General features: G+C 41.8%; 1 protein-coding gene across 1 annotated transcript in view; it reads right to left on the bottom strand.

Moving 5' to 3' along the window:
- Nucleotides 1-2,174, bottom strand: part of SVIL (supervillin) — a 134,540-nt gene extending 132,366 nt beyond the window's left edge. The window contains exon 1 of the mRNA XM_066199783.1: nt 2,134-2,174. The gene's annotated coding sequence lies outside the window, so the exon portion shown is untranslated. The remainder of the gene's footprint in view (nt 1-2,133) is intronic.
- Nucleotides 2,175-13,483: the final 11,309 nt, after the last annotated feature.

Here is a 13,483-nt window from a genome sequence, read left to right as displayed (position 1 = left end):
ACCTAGCAGGAGCTAACACTCACCTGAAGACAGGAATTTTGTTCAGAGCTTTATTGTGAAAAAGCCCATGACTTTCCTCTCGTGACTGCATAAGTTTCTACACAGGATGGACACTTTGGTCCTGCCTGTATCAGAGAGGTTAGTAATGATACCATGGCCAGATAAACTTACAGGCACACACATCCATGCTAGGATACAGCTCTTTATGCGTTACAATCAACACTCAACTATTTTAAAGTGAAAACTGAAGCATATTTTCCATCAGGATAGCAAATCAAAATTTTAACTGCATTTCTTTGTTAGTAACATCTAACAAAGCCTTAAGACAGATAAACAAAGCAAAACTGAAACTGAGCAAACTACTCCACTTCATCTCACCATGCTGTTACCTATGGCTAGATGCATTTAAGGATCAGGCCAAAACTCTTTTATTGTGGCCTCAGGGGGCAGAGAAAAGCAGGGTAACATCTCAAGCCTTGCAATGTCCCACCTGGGAAGACCTTCTCTTGGCAAGAACAGCTGTCAAGACTGTGTTTCAGGAGCGGGGTACATTACCACTATTCGTTCCCAGTCTCCAGAGCAAGCATTTCTATCTCATGAAGGCTCCAAAAGGACCATAAAGAAACCAGAACTGTTTCTCTGAAAACTCAGGCTGGACCTCTGCCACTGCTGGTTACACAGAGCCAGTGGACAGCACATCCTCATCTCGAACTGCACCTCCAGGTCTGAGGTAACCACACCTCAGTGTAGCAACACTGCACACAGTTCTGTTGTGACAAACCTCATTACCCACGTGAATCAGGCAAGAGTGGTTTCAGTTTTCCAGTGGCTGTTGTTTTCATTTGGAACACATGAGATTAAGACATTGCAGGCTGAGAACATTTTTCAGTATGATACAGTTTGGTTTACTCTTACCAGAAACACATTTGCCCATTATAAAAATAACCAGACTTGTTCAGAACATATTCCATATCAAAGGGACTGCATGCACAGCTAGAAGAAGTAGGTACCGACCAGGGCAAGAGTAATGTCTTTCAGCACATGAGATGCTTTCTGAGCTAGGATCAGTCTATGACAACACTTAAACCATCAAAGACACGATATCAAAACTAAATGAGTGATGTTCACTTCCTATTTTCATTCCCAGGCTTCACGCTGCTGCCCCCTGCCAAGTAATAAACTTGAGTACACTCAGTCTTCGAAAGACCACTTAAGTCTCTCTAAAAAGAGTCTTAATCCACGATCATGACCCATCAGACTTCAAGAAGTGTCATAAGTAGAACGGATGCAAAGGTGTAATTAAACAGTCAGCTCTGCAGCACTGGGTATCCACGCTCTATGTAAAACCCGACAAGCACTGCACTGATACCTATCAGCATACACTACTCATTTTTCTCCTATTAATCACAATACCTAATTGTTTCCCCCCTTTCTAAACGTCATATTATTTTCTGAAGTTGAGACAAGTCGGGACAAGCTGGAACCCCACTACTGACACATTTAAGCCAAGGTGAGTACTCAGTCTCTCCAAACCAGCTCGGGGCCTCTGGGCCGAAGCGGTTCCGTGCACCACCCAACAAGCGCCCTGTTGATTCTGTCCGCCTTTCCCGGTATCCTACTGAGCTGCAACCAGCCCGCACCATAAAGTCCCTCTTTCTTTACAATACACGTGCGCGCTGCTGCCGCCGCCGATGCCTCTCCTTTTCCAGCTGAAAGAAGAGACAAAACTCCTTCAAACACTTCTCAGCCCCGCTGCGATGGGCCCCCGCGCCGCGCCCCCCGCTCGCTGTCCCCGCGGGCGCCGAGCCGTCCCCGCAGAGCCCCGCGCCGCCGGCGGCCCCGGCTGAGCCCGGCCCGGAGCAGGTGCTCCGCGGCGAGCGGAGAGTGCGGGGCGAGCCCCGCATCCTCACAGGCTGCCGCGCCCGGGGAGCCCCGAGCCGGAGTGACAGCGCGGCCCCGGCGGGAGCGGCGGGCAACTTTCGAGCGGCACCTCCGCGACCAAAGGCGCTGCCCGGGCGCGCGGGGAGCCCGCGGCGCCTCCGCCACGGCGGCAGCGGCCGTGCCCGGCGGCAGCGCCCGCGCGGGCTCCCCTCCCGCGGGCAGCGGGGCCGGAGCGCGGCCGCCGCCACTCACCTCGCGGCTGGCGGCAGCCGCTGCTCCAGCGGCCTCGTCCGTCCGTCCGTCCGTCCGTCCGTCCGTCAGTCAGTCAGTTCGTCCGTCCGTCCGTCCGTGCCTCCGGCCGGTCGGCGGGGCGGAGCGGGGCGGGGGGAGCGGCGCGGCCGCGGGGGGCGGGGGGCGGCCCCCTCCTGGCGGCGGGGCGGGCCCGGGCCGGGCCGGGCGGGGCGGGGCGGCCTCGGGCTCGGCGCCTCCCGGGGCGGGCGGAGAGGCTCGAGGGTACCGGGGCCGTGGGGAGCGCTCGGCCCCGCGGCGCGGAGCGGATCGGATCGGACGGGACCGGACAGAACCGAACGGGTCCCGCTCCCGCGCTCCTACCGCGGGCGCCGCTCCGCGCCTTAAAGGAGCCGCGCCCGGCGGGAGCGGCATTTTTGGGTCCCTTTCACCGAGCCTGGCCAATAGAATCCTTAATTGCTCAAAGGAGAGCAGGCCCGACGAGAGAGCTCCAGGGCAGCAAAGGGCTGGGAGGGCTCGGCCGCGTCACTCACGCGTACGTTTCTGGGTAGCTCCTGCATTAACAGCGTTTCTGGACAGTGTTTCTCTGTAGTGTACATTCAGAGACACACGACAATTCACTTGGTTAACTTGCACGACCTTTCCAGGCTCTCTTGACCTGATGGAAGAGTTTGCTCCTGCTGGGCTGCAGCAGATCCTGGAAGACCCTAGGGAGGAGGCTGTCTTAAGGAGCTGTTCGATAAATGTCCTGCTCTCTCCCTACTACTGGGACCACATGAGGCAGAAGTTGGAAAGTCATCACCACATTTTATTTAACGGGTGAAACTTTTTTCCCTCGGACGTACTTATTTAAAATCAAGACATCATTAGGAAGGTGGAGGAAGTACAAATAAAATGTTATAGACTTCAACTCTGATGCGCCAAAGGCGTTTGTCCATACAGTAAAAGGGTTTGAAACTGATTAATAGTAAACAAGCATTGAAACTGACTAATATTAAACATCCCCGAGAATAGAATCTTTTTATCTTCCTTTCACTTCAATCTTTTACTTTAATCAAAGATTTTGTAAGTGAATTACATGGATAATTCAAGACCTGCTTGATCAAGTCTTACAAAGCAACCTGACCAACAACACAGAATAATCAAAAATCTAAAAATAATTTGAAGAATGTATTAAACCTGACCACTTATGTAGAGGATGCACAGAACCAAAAACAATACATGCTTCTGTTCCATTCAGTTGCAAAGAAGAGCTATCTTCTCTATATCTGTGTAAAGGCTGCGCAGAGAAGCAGGAGAAAAATCTTAAGGTGTGGAAGTGTGCTGAGGCAAACCTAAAAAATTTCCAATCAACACTCAACAAGTATTTCATGAGGCACACTACAGAATCTCTCTGCAGCACTACAGCAGCTTTGTGCCCTAGGTGAATTCAGAATGAATACTGAGGTCTTAGCTTGAAACATCTCTGGGCTTTAAGCCTTGTGGCAGGGAGAATTTTCTTAATTGCAGCATAATGATGTGGTATGGGCACATGCCTTTTGCCAAGTGGTTATGAATTACTTTGTGCAGATACATGAAACCCACATCAAATAGAAAGCATAGATGTGTCCTTCCAGTCTGAAGGAGAGAAAGAAGAAAACTACTGTGGAAAGGAGGTCAAACATAAATCATAGCAAGGTTAAAAGCCATGGATTAAAAAACTGACCTTGAAAATATGGTTTATCCTACTGCCTTTCAAGACAGCCTGTCCTGTTGTTCAGCACCCCTATTTGAAACTATCAAAAAATTGTCTTTCCTTACTAAAAAAAAAAAAAAAAAAAAAAAAAAAAAAAAAAAAAAAGCAGCACCGTCTCACTAGAATTGATAAAGTTTAGAGATGGAATTTTGATTCTGAGAACAATTAAAAAATGCCCTTTAACACAGGCCTGAGAGAATTGACAGAGAGGAGAAAAAAATTGGAATGCTAAACTTTCTTTTCTTATAAATGGCATGAGGCTGTTCTTTCTTGTTTTCAAATATCAGAATGGTTTCTTGATGGAACTTTTGCAACTGAAAACCTGCAATCCATTTAACCAGAACTCTGTTTTCACCCTAGCTCAGAGCTGATTTGTGTGTCTGGATTTAGCTTTAGGCACGGTCCCTGCCATCTTCTGCCAGAGACTTTTCTCCTTCAAACTTAATCCATGATCCAGATACATGATTATTTCAAATTTGCATTTCAAAAAGAGTAAAAGATTGATTTTAATTCCAAGGGAGAAGAGGAAGGCACAATGATGTTGTCGAATCTTTTGTTCCCAGAAGAATCAGCAAAAAATTAACAGTATTGAAGAACTATAATTTGGGTCAGACCAGCCATCTTAATCCATGTCTGCTATTTTCTACTCTTTTAAAATGTGTTAGACATAAGCTTGTTTGATTTATGACGAGACTCAAAAACATCTGTACTTTGGGGCACAAGCAAATACTTATTTGAACAATGGGCTCCCTGGGGAGGGATATAGAAAAGAAATGACATTTTTTTGCAAATAATTCAGTGTTTTCCACTCCATAAAGTATTTTTCTTTGTTTTGAAAAGTGCTCTGCAGAAGACACACTGACTCAATCCATTATAAAAGAGTCCAGCAACTTTCACCTTTATGTGACTGGTGTGTCTGTGAGCTAGGGTAGCACTGGGGAAATGCTGATACCATTTGCTGGCCTTGAAGTGACCCACGTGAAACATATTGGTCATCTCGGTCTCATTGGCAGCATACAAGTATTCACATCTTAAAAACATTTGGAACTAGTTGGCAGTCTGAGGCCTTGTCTGCACTGAGGATTAGTTCTGATTTCAGGATTTATTTTAGCTTCTGGTAAAAACCCACTGTAGATCAAGTTGTGCAAATTGTGATCTGTGCTGCCTTCTTCATCAATGAATGGCTGATGTGGGAACTAGTTCTAATTGCAGATGAGGTTGAAGGACAGGATCCATGTTCTAAACAGTTACCTATTCTGGATCAACTCTCATGATGTGCTTCAGTAGTTTGAAGTTTTTCAGGAAAAATCATCAAAAATATCAGAAGATAAGTATCTGTAACTTTTTCAGTTCAAGCCTGCACTGGCTGGAGATTCAGTTCTGTAACCAGATGCTGTGCTGTATGTGCATTGGCATGATTAGAAACAGGCTTGAAAGTAACATTTAAAATCACTAGTAAATTTCTCAGACCTCAGTTAGCCAGGTCTGGGAATGAATGCTGTGCCCGCTCCTTTTAAACCCATGATCTTGAATCCAGACATCTCTGCACTTGAGGGACTTTCTTGCCAAGCCTTGGAGCTGACCTCTGTGGCTGAGCACAGTGGATAGACTGTCACAAAGACGTGCCTCACTGTAGAGCCCTATATAATGTAAACTATTAATGTCAACAAAGAGGTCCAAGCAGAGAGACAGAAATTATGTCTGTTCCTGTGTCATTCCCACATATAGAGAAAGCAGAAAAAAACTTTTAAAAAGTAACAATCCACATTTCATCTGCTTTTTCCTAAATGAAAATATTCAACAATGTAGCAGTCTAGTAGCTTTCTGAGCCTGCCAAACTAGAGAAAACCTAGGGTCTTTTAAAATAAGGTGTGAAAAACACTGTAGCAAGTGTAGAATTTTAGGAAAGAGCCAAAGCCTCTGTCCACCCTCAGAAGAGCAAAGTGACAGAGCTCTGGCAACCATAGCAGCCACCACCGATTTATTTACGAGTTCCTGGAGTTGGTCCAGTGTAATTATGGGCCTGAACTCCAGATCAGATTCACTTGACATTTGAGAAAGTCTGTGGAAAAGCAGCAATAATAAACTGATAATAACCATCCATCTCATAAGCAACAAAAAGAGAAGAAAAAGGGCAGGTGGGGAGAGGGGGTGGCAACATAATCCCCAAAAGATCTGTTTGTCAGGAGATACTTTCAGTACAAACTCCCATGTATTTTCTAAAAGGAGCTGTGGAGAATGTTGGAGTAAGTCCTGCCTTATGTCAGTGCTATTGCAATTATTACACTGGAAAAAAATGGGGGGTGCAAAGGAAGTTGGGATAAGTAAGGACAGTAGTTTCTACAGGTGGAATACATATTCTGTGGCCCACATGGCATTTATACAAGCATGCTCATCACCTAAATCATCTTACCAAGCTGTTGAGTTTGGAAAAAGACATTTGAAGAAACTGTCCTGTAGCATATGATTTGTTTTCAATTTCATGCACAATATAGAAATACATTTTTTGTGCTTTACTGTTGGTCTCTGAATCTGCTTGTTCATTTTACTGTATAACATGGGTGAATACCAGGGTTTAAAAAATCTTTGTACATAAAAACATCTGAAGTCTTATGTCAGGATTTATATTCCACTTTTCAGTCCTTTCTGTTTGAATCCCTTCATATTGTTTTCAATTGAGGTTCTGTAAGACTGCTTTAAAAAACCAACCCTCTGGGTATTTTCCAAAAGAAAAGAATATTTTTAAAGTAAGGCAAGTTAGTAGATTCTGCTGAATGAAAAAGGCAGCTTCTCTGAGAAGAAAGAGGGCTGACATTTAGTTTACAGTTGTCTCGAGTATTTTGTTACAGGTGGTGGAATTGAATTGCAAGTTATGAGTGAATGTCTAGCAAAGCAAGAGTGGTTAGCTGCATTTATGCTGTGTGTAAACAGCTTTTCTGCTTGCTGGTTTCAGAATGTATCACCTACATATGCACAGGTACAAAGGACTCCACATATGTAAAAGGTTTTCCTCAGAGGAAGCACTCCAATTAGCTGCTTTCATCAAACAACAGCAACCAAATGTCAAAGTTCCCTGGCAATCAATACCAAGCCCAGTAACACTAGACAGTGTCTGAGGGAAAAGGAATCCTGGGTGAATGAATGGGGTTACTGGCCCAGAACATGTTGCCTTCGAGTGACCTGCTTTGCTGTGCTCACCTACCTTCTCAGGAACTTCCTGCTCACAGCTGGAGTGAGTGGCTTCAGTTCTGAAGGAGAAAGAATGCTGAAAAAGGGTCATAGCTCTATTTAGAACAAATGCAGTTCTCAGATACCTATTGCATGTATGCTTCTTCAGGTTAACAGGGGAGTCACATGCACTGAAGTGGTTTATCCTATTTTCCCTGGTCTGATGATGGCACCATGTATTTCTGCTTAGGAACTATATGTAGAACTGCGGTTGGTTGGTTTGTTGATTTTTAATTTGGATTTTTATTTAATTTCTTTATTTAGCATCTATTTAACACATTAGGTTATTGAGTTATTTCTTGTACGTCCTGAGGAGGTGACTTAGTCTGAGGTACTGGAATAAGGTTAATAGTAAAACTTTGATATATGCAGTAGGATTTTTTTTTCTTGCCTACCTTAAATCTGGCTTTTACCAGACATGTCCTTTTACGTTCCTGGAAATTTTGTTGGGGACGAATTTGAGAATGCTGACAATTGTCTGGAATAGTCTCACCAGAATAGCAACTCTGCCTGAGCTGCTGGATATCTGGAAATCCAAGACACATTCATGTGCGTTGCAGATCAACTCTACAAAGTCTGCAGTACTTCCACAGTGTTAAACCTTCTGAGCATATGTTGCCCAGATGAACTGCACAACCCATACGAAACCCACTTACTGTGCAAAGTCAGATTAACTGTATAATTTATGCACTGTACCTCTAATATTTGGACATGCCAGGCTTATGGTGATTTTCTGTTCTTCACATGCTCATAGAATTCTACAGAGTATTTCTTTGATACAAATAAATTGACTTTTTATTTGCTTGTTTGCACATCTCCCCACAATGAGACACTGTTACCTGGAAAAAAAAAAAAAAAGATTTTTTCTTGGAATCAGTCATAAAATTCAGCAAGACTGCTATATCTTGAGGTTGCAACTAAACCACTGAACTCAGTAGAGTGTTGGAGCACAGGGTCATGCTGAATGAAGCTTTCAGCTACTGGCAGCATCCAAAAAACATCAAGAAAATTTGAAAGCCTCTGTACATGCCCTTCAGAAAGTGACTGGCACTGACATACAGATTTCAGCAAAGGTACTGGGCCTGTTTGTCACTGTTTTGTTCACAGTATTTGGTGTAACAGTGGAGGTCACAGTTATATATCCAAAACTAGTGCTTCTAGAAGAATATGTGGGATTTTGACTGTCATTCCTCAGCTTGGATTTCCAGTACCAGCCAGCAGTCTTATAGCAGATATTAAAATGTAAAACAATTCACATGCAAGAGGAACAAAAATAGTAATTCCATAATGACAAGGAACATCACCATTAGCAATCTCATTTTGCTGTTCACAAGAGTTTAGAGAGTTAACGACATCAAATATTCATGGTCCATAGTGCTTAAAAGGAACTGGACAGCATTCAGGGGCACCCAGTGACTGCACAAAGCTGCATGTCCTTTGCATAGGCACGGTGCAGTCATTTATTTGACATGTGCCTGTGGCACAATGGAGATAATAATCTCTGATGTTAATGGCTCTGAAATATGCAAGGGACCTAAAAGCAATTCCTCAGCCTTCCACCCTTGGTGAGCTATGTAATTGTGGCTTGAGTTTGGAGTCTGTTGTGGCTTTCTGTAATGGCACAGGCAACAAAGAGATGGAGTAAAATCCTTGTGGGTCCTTTTTCATTCAGGACTTCTCCACATGGGAAAAAACCCTGCAGGTTCCTTGTTTTAAGTCCTTGCACTTGTGTAACTGAGCTTACCGGATCATTGTTTTGTCCACTGCCCTTCTAACTTCTCTTTCCACAGAGTTGCTGTTCTGCAAGGGTTGCACTCCTGTTTCCAACACTTCAAGGGAATATTCAATTTATAAGAAATGGTGTGAATAAAAATACCAGTGCTTTAAGCAGTTCACTCACAAAGTCTTAACGTACATTAGTCTTTCTTGAAAGCCTTGTATGGAAGCAAGGTCTTTACTTGCCGACATCTACAACTAGAGGTTTAGCTGCTTCAGTGTGCACAAACTTTGATTGCTTGTATGGGAGAGTATGAGAGCAGAGCTCCCACTGGGGGTCCTTTTGCTGCAGAACTGCTTGGGTTTAGAGAAAGGATTGTTTTGCACTACTTTGGAGTAACAAGGATTTTATTTTACATAGTCAAGTCATTAAACAAGTTGTATTTGAGGGGACAACAGTATTTGGGAATGTCAGTTTAATTTTCTTAATTGCTTCCACTGGAAAAATAGAAGGAGAAGAATCAGAAACACTAAATGTTTAATGGTGATATTTTTAAGTGAAATGTTTTGACTTTCGATTTGAATGTGTCAGGTCAATTTTATAGTTGGTTTAATTTTTAAAAAAGCTGCAAAACAGTTAAATAAATTTAAGCATGAAACAAAACACCTTGGAAAAATCACAACTTCGAAAGTTGTGATTTTAAATTTTAAATATAAATTAATTTTTATATTTAAATTTTAAATTTTTCCTTTTTTCAAAAATATTGTGGCTCACTGAATTAGAAGTCCATGGCCCATTGTCTTCATGGGAGAGCTCTGACCACTGCTCAGACATCCAGTAACCCTCTACCTGAAGCTGTGTCTTTGTTTTATTAGGTGGAGCAAGGATCATTGTGGCTGAAGGAGATGGAAATGTATGGTCCTGAATGATTCACTAGCAAATAAGTTTTCTGGAGTACTCTTGTCCTTAAACACAGACTTCCCATGAAGTTCCATGACTGCAAATAGTTAGAAATATGTGAAAAGCACAATCTTTTAAAATTAATTCCCCCCGAGTCTTATAGCTGCAAGTGCCATATAAACATAAAGTATGATTAATGTTTACACTCCCAAGGAAGGCTGGGTTTGTTGCAATATTTCACTGGGATCCTGCAGTTTAATAGTGTATTCATTATTTATTTTCCATCTTAAAGTCTTATGTCAGCAACAGATACCAGAGCCACAAAAACTCCCCCAAAACAGTGGAGACACTTCTTATGGGCAATCCACATCAAAGGGTAAAAGGCTGTAGGAGAGAAAATTGGAACTTAGAGTGACTTCTGTCTACAAGAGTGAAAATGTTTGCAATCCCACTTGCAGTGTTTGTCTCAGAAAAGCTACATGGGATCCATCCTACTCCAGGCCACATCTCATCTGTGAAATAAAGATCTCATTTTTGGATTGCCTGAAGCAACTTTTCAGAGAAATAGAATAAGGTTATTTGAATAGGGAGCCCTAATTTAACAAATTACACTCTGTACAGCTCAGAGCTTTTTCAGAAAACTGAATTCATGAAGGGACAAAAAGCTAAACAGAGATGTTTTGTCCCATAATCAAATGCCCCAGCCTCTTCTAGGCCTATATAAAACTTTCAAGGCAGGAATTTTATAGAAAGACAGATTTTAGGAAGCAAATTCCTGTTTACTAACAAGTGATATGGAGAGTACTTTGGTGACTCAGCAGTTTGTTGTTGCATAGTTGCATTGTGTGATATTTCAAAAACATCATCACTGTCACTGTGTTGTCGGATGTAAATATTGTCTTCAGTATAAACTAATTTTGCTAATGCTCTTCTATATTCACTCGTTGTCTACAACATGACTCAGGTAGCAAGATTAAATGGAAAACAGTGTGAGCCATCAGCTACAACTCCCAACCACAGAAATGGAGGTTAGTGTGTCTTTCAGCTGAAAACTCAGTCTCTGGCTGTACAGTTTGTGTGAGAACCGCTGTACACATCTCCAAAACAATCCAGAATATTGTCACTATATTGTAGGCAGTAAGGCCTACAGAAGGTACAAAAATTGTTTTAAAAGACTTGTTTGTAAGCTCATTTGCAGTGCAGAAAATTTCACACACTTTTCCTCCAGCCGTAGAGGTACTGTTACCAAAGATTTGTGTCTGGTAATAAGCAAAAGCTAAATGTGAAAACATAATAATCCCAGCAGTAACACTGTCAAGGAGTAATTTCCATAATGATGATAATTTTGTAAAGATCAGAAATTATTTTGCCCTAAAATATTTACTCCAAACCAACAGTTAAAATACCTCAAATCAAGGGCAAATTATTTTCTGCCTTCTATTTTATTTAATTATTTATTTATTGTCCCAGTTGAACACATTTGTGCACTATTTGAGAACTCTCAAAGAATACAGTAGTAATACTCAGAATAAAATAATTGTAATGGAAGATTTTAAGTTAAGCTGAAGTGATTTGCCAGTTCTATGCTGAGCTCAGAAGTTGTGATTGATAGAGGTTTGTAGCAAAAGACGTTGGTACTTCAAGCTCTGGGATTGCTTCTCATTTTCTTCATGTATTTGAGGTTCTACCAAGTGTTGTAACAGTTGGGGGGGGGGGGGTAGGTAAAAATAAAAAAAAATACATCAAAAGGTTGGAATACAACATGATCTGGCAACAAAATCTCTTTATTGGTGTACTCCAAAGTCTGGGTACTGAAGTTGGAGATGAGCAAGGGAGCGCCTTGGAACAAGGTTGGGAAAATCCGTGGACACCAGTTGCATTAACTCTGAACTCCATCATGTTGCTGTGACAGTGTGGAAGAGCCAGAACAGAACCAGCCACACAGGAGGTTTTTGAAAGCTCAGTGGGCTTAATGTCATGGGAAGGTCATAAGCACTGAGCTGCCAAACTGCACTCTGAGACCTTTCTCCTGCTGTGAACTAATGGCTACATAAGGTACAAGGCAGTGGAAAATCAGGTTCTAAAGCTACCCCTCATTGACTGCAAAATGTTTGCATTTTAGCCAATTAAACTGTCTCAGTGTGTTCAAATAATCTGTAAATCCATGATCTTGAAGCCTGTCCAAAACCAATAAAGAAAGCCAGTACCTGCCACAAAGACGTCACAAGTCAAGGAACTTTAAATGTGCTGCACAGGTCTATCTAATGAACACATTTGGGTGGGATTGCCTGTAGATTCACAGATTTGGCCTGGCTTGAGCACACTTAGCTCACTGCTTTGGAAACTGCATCCTCCTGTAATAGGGTGGGATCTTCTTTCTGTGCCTGGGTTTCTGTACTGAAGGTACATTTAGGTATATTTACACCCAGATCAAATTCCTTATATTCTTCTTAATCATTCTCACTAAAGCAGATAAACTTCCCCAATCTGATGTGAGTGTAATTATTTATTACTACACAAGTGAGCCATGAAAAAGTCATAAAATATTGTATTTTGTGCTAGAAGCAGCAAGAAAAACAATAATACTACTTCTTGACAGTACTTGCACCTATGAATAGATGGAGTTTATTGTGTTTCATGTGTGCAGATCACATACGGAGCAAATCACATCAAATACAGAAGCATAAGGGGAAAAAATTCAGATAACTTAGGCGAGACTGAATTACCATAATGAGAGTACTTCTGCAAGGCTACCAAATTATTTTTTCCAGTGGAAATAATGACAATAAATATGGAAAGGTGGGAGAAAAGTGTGTAGATAAACATCTCATTGATGGGGGACAATGAGTCAGTAATTTTGTTCTTCAGTTGTCCACTGTTGCCTTATCTTCTGCTCCTTTGTGACTATTGCGACCTGAGTGAAAATGAGCAGTTGTGAAAGTTGGTGGAGAACTGAAGTTCTGCTTTCCACTCTTGTAAGGCATTTTAAAGCTGCACAAAAAAGCATAAAGTGGCAAAGGAGCAGCCTGCTGCCAACAGCATCTGAGATGTTCTGGTTGGTGCCAAGAAGGTGATTCCAGGGCAAACTTCTTTCCAGTCCCGTTGAGACAGACGATCATCAGGTGAAGTGTGCTGCTACCTTACATGTAAAGTATGCCAAGTACAAGACATGGGGAACACTTATATAATATTTATGGTACTTTTTAGTAAAATTTATTTGAAAACAGAAATGAAAGAATACTTTGAACTAGTTTCCCAGTCTGTTCATAGTGCTGGGAAAACATTTTCTAAATGTTCTCCATTTTGAAAATGCTGAATCATCAGTGGGAATATGTCAAGGTGGAAATTTCATATTGGAAATATTCATGCTCAGTAAAAAGAAATTTGGTTAAGGCTTATTGCAAAGGTCTTAGAAAAATGTTTTTCTTATTTATTCTTCTTTCACAAGCACTTTTATTCTTAAAAAAAACAAGCAAAAATAAAAAAAATTGCTTTTTTATTGAATTTTAACAAAGTTATATATTTCCATTGACGTGACTTTTTTTGAACATATTCTTTTATGGAAATTTATGAATTCTCTGATCTTTTTTCCACCCCAAACCTGGATATGTTTCAAAATGTCAAAATTTCCTGTGAAACAGAAGTTCCAGTTCTGCCATAGTCATGTGTGTGGAGCCTTTAGACTTGGAAATAGTGGTCAATTGCCTTAACCCAAATAAATCCAAACTTACAGGAGAGAAATAAAAGGAAAAAAAGTTGTGAGAAGAAATAAC

Source organism: Chamaea fasciata, unplaced genomic scaffold (genome assembly GCF_029207755.1).
Source record: "Chamaea fasciata isolate MVZ Bird 193981 ecotype frontalis unplaced genomic scaffold, bChaFas1.0.hap1 SCAF_1, whole genome shotgun sequence".
NCBI lineage: Eukaryota > Metazoa > Chordata > Aves > Passeriformes > Sylviidae > Chamaea > Chamaea fasciata.
Note: the sequence above shows the minus strand (reverse complement) of the source record. Positions and strands in the feature narration are given on the sequence as shown.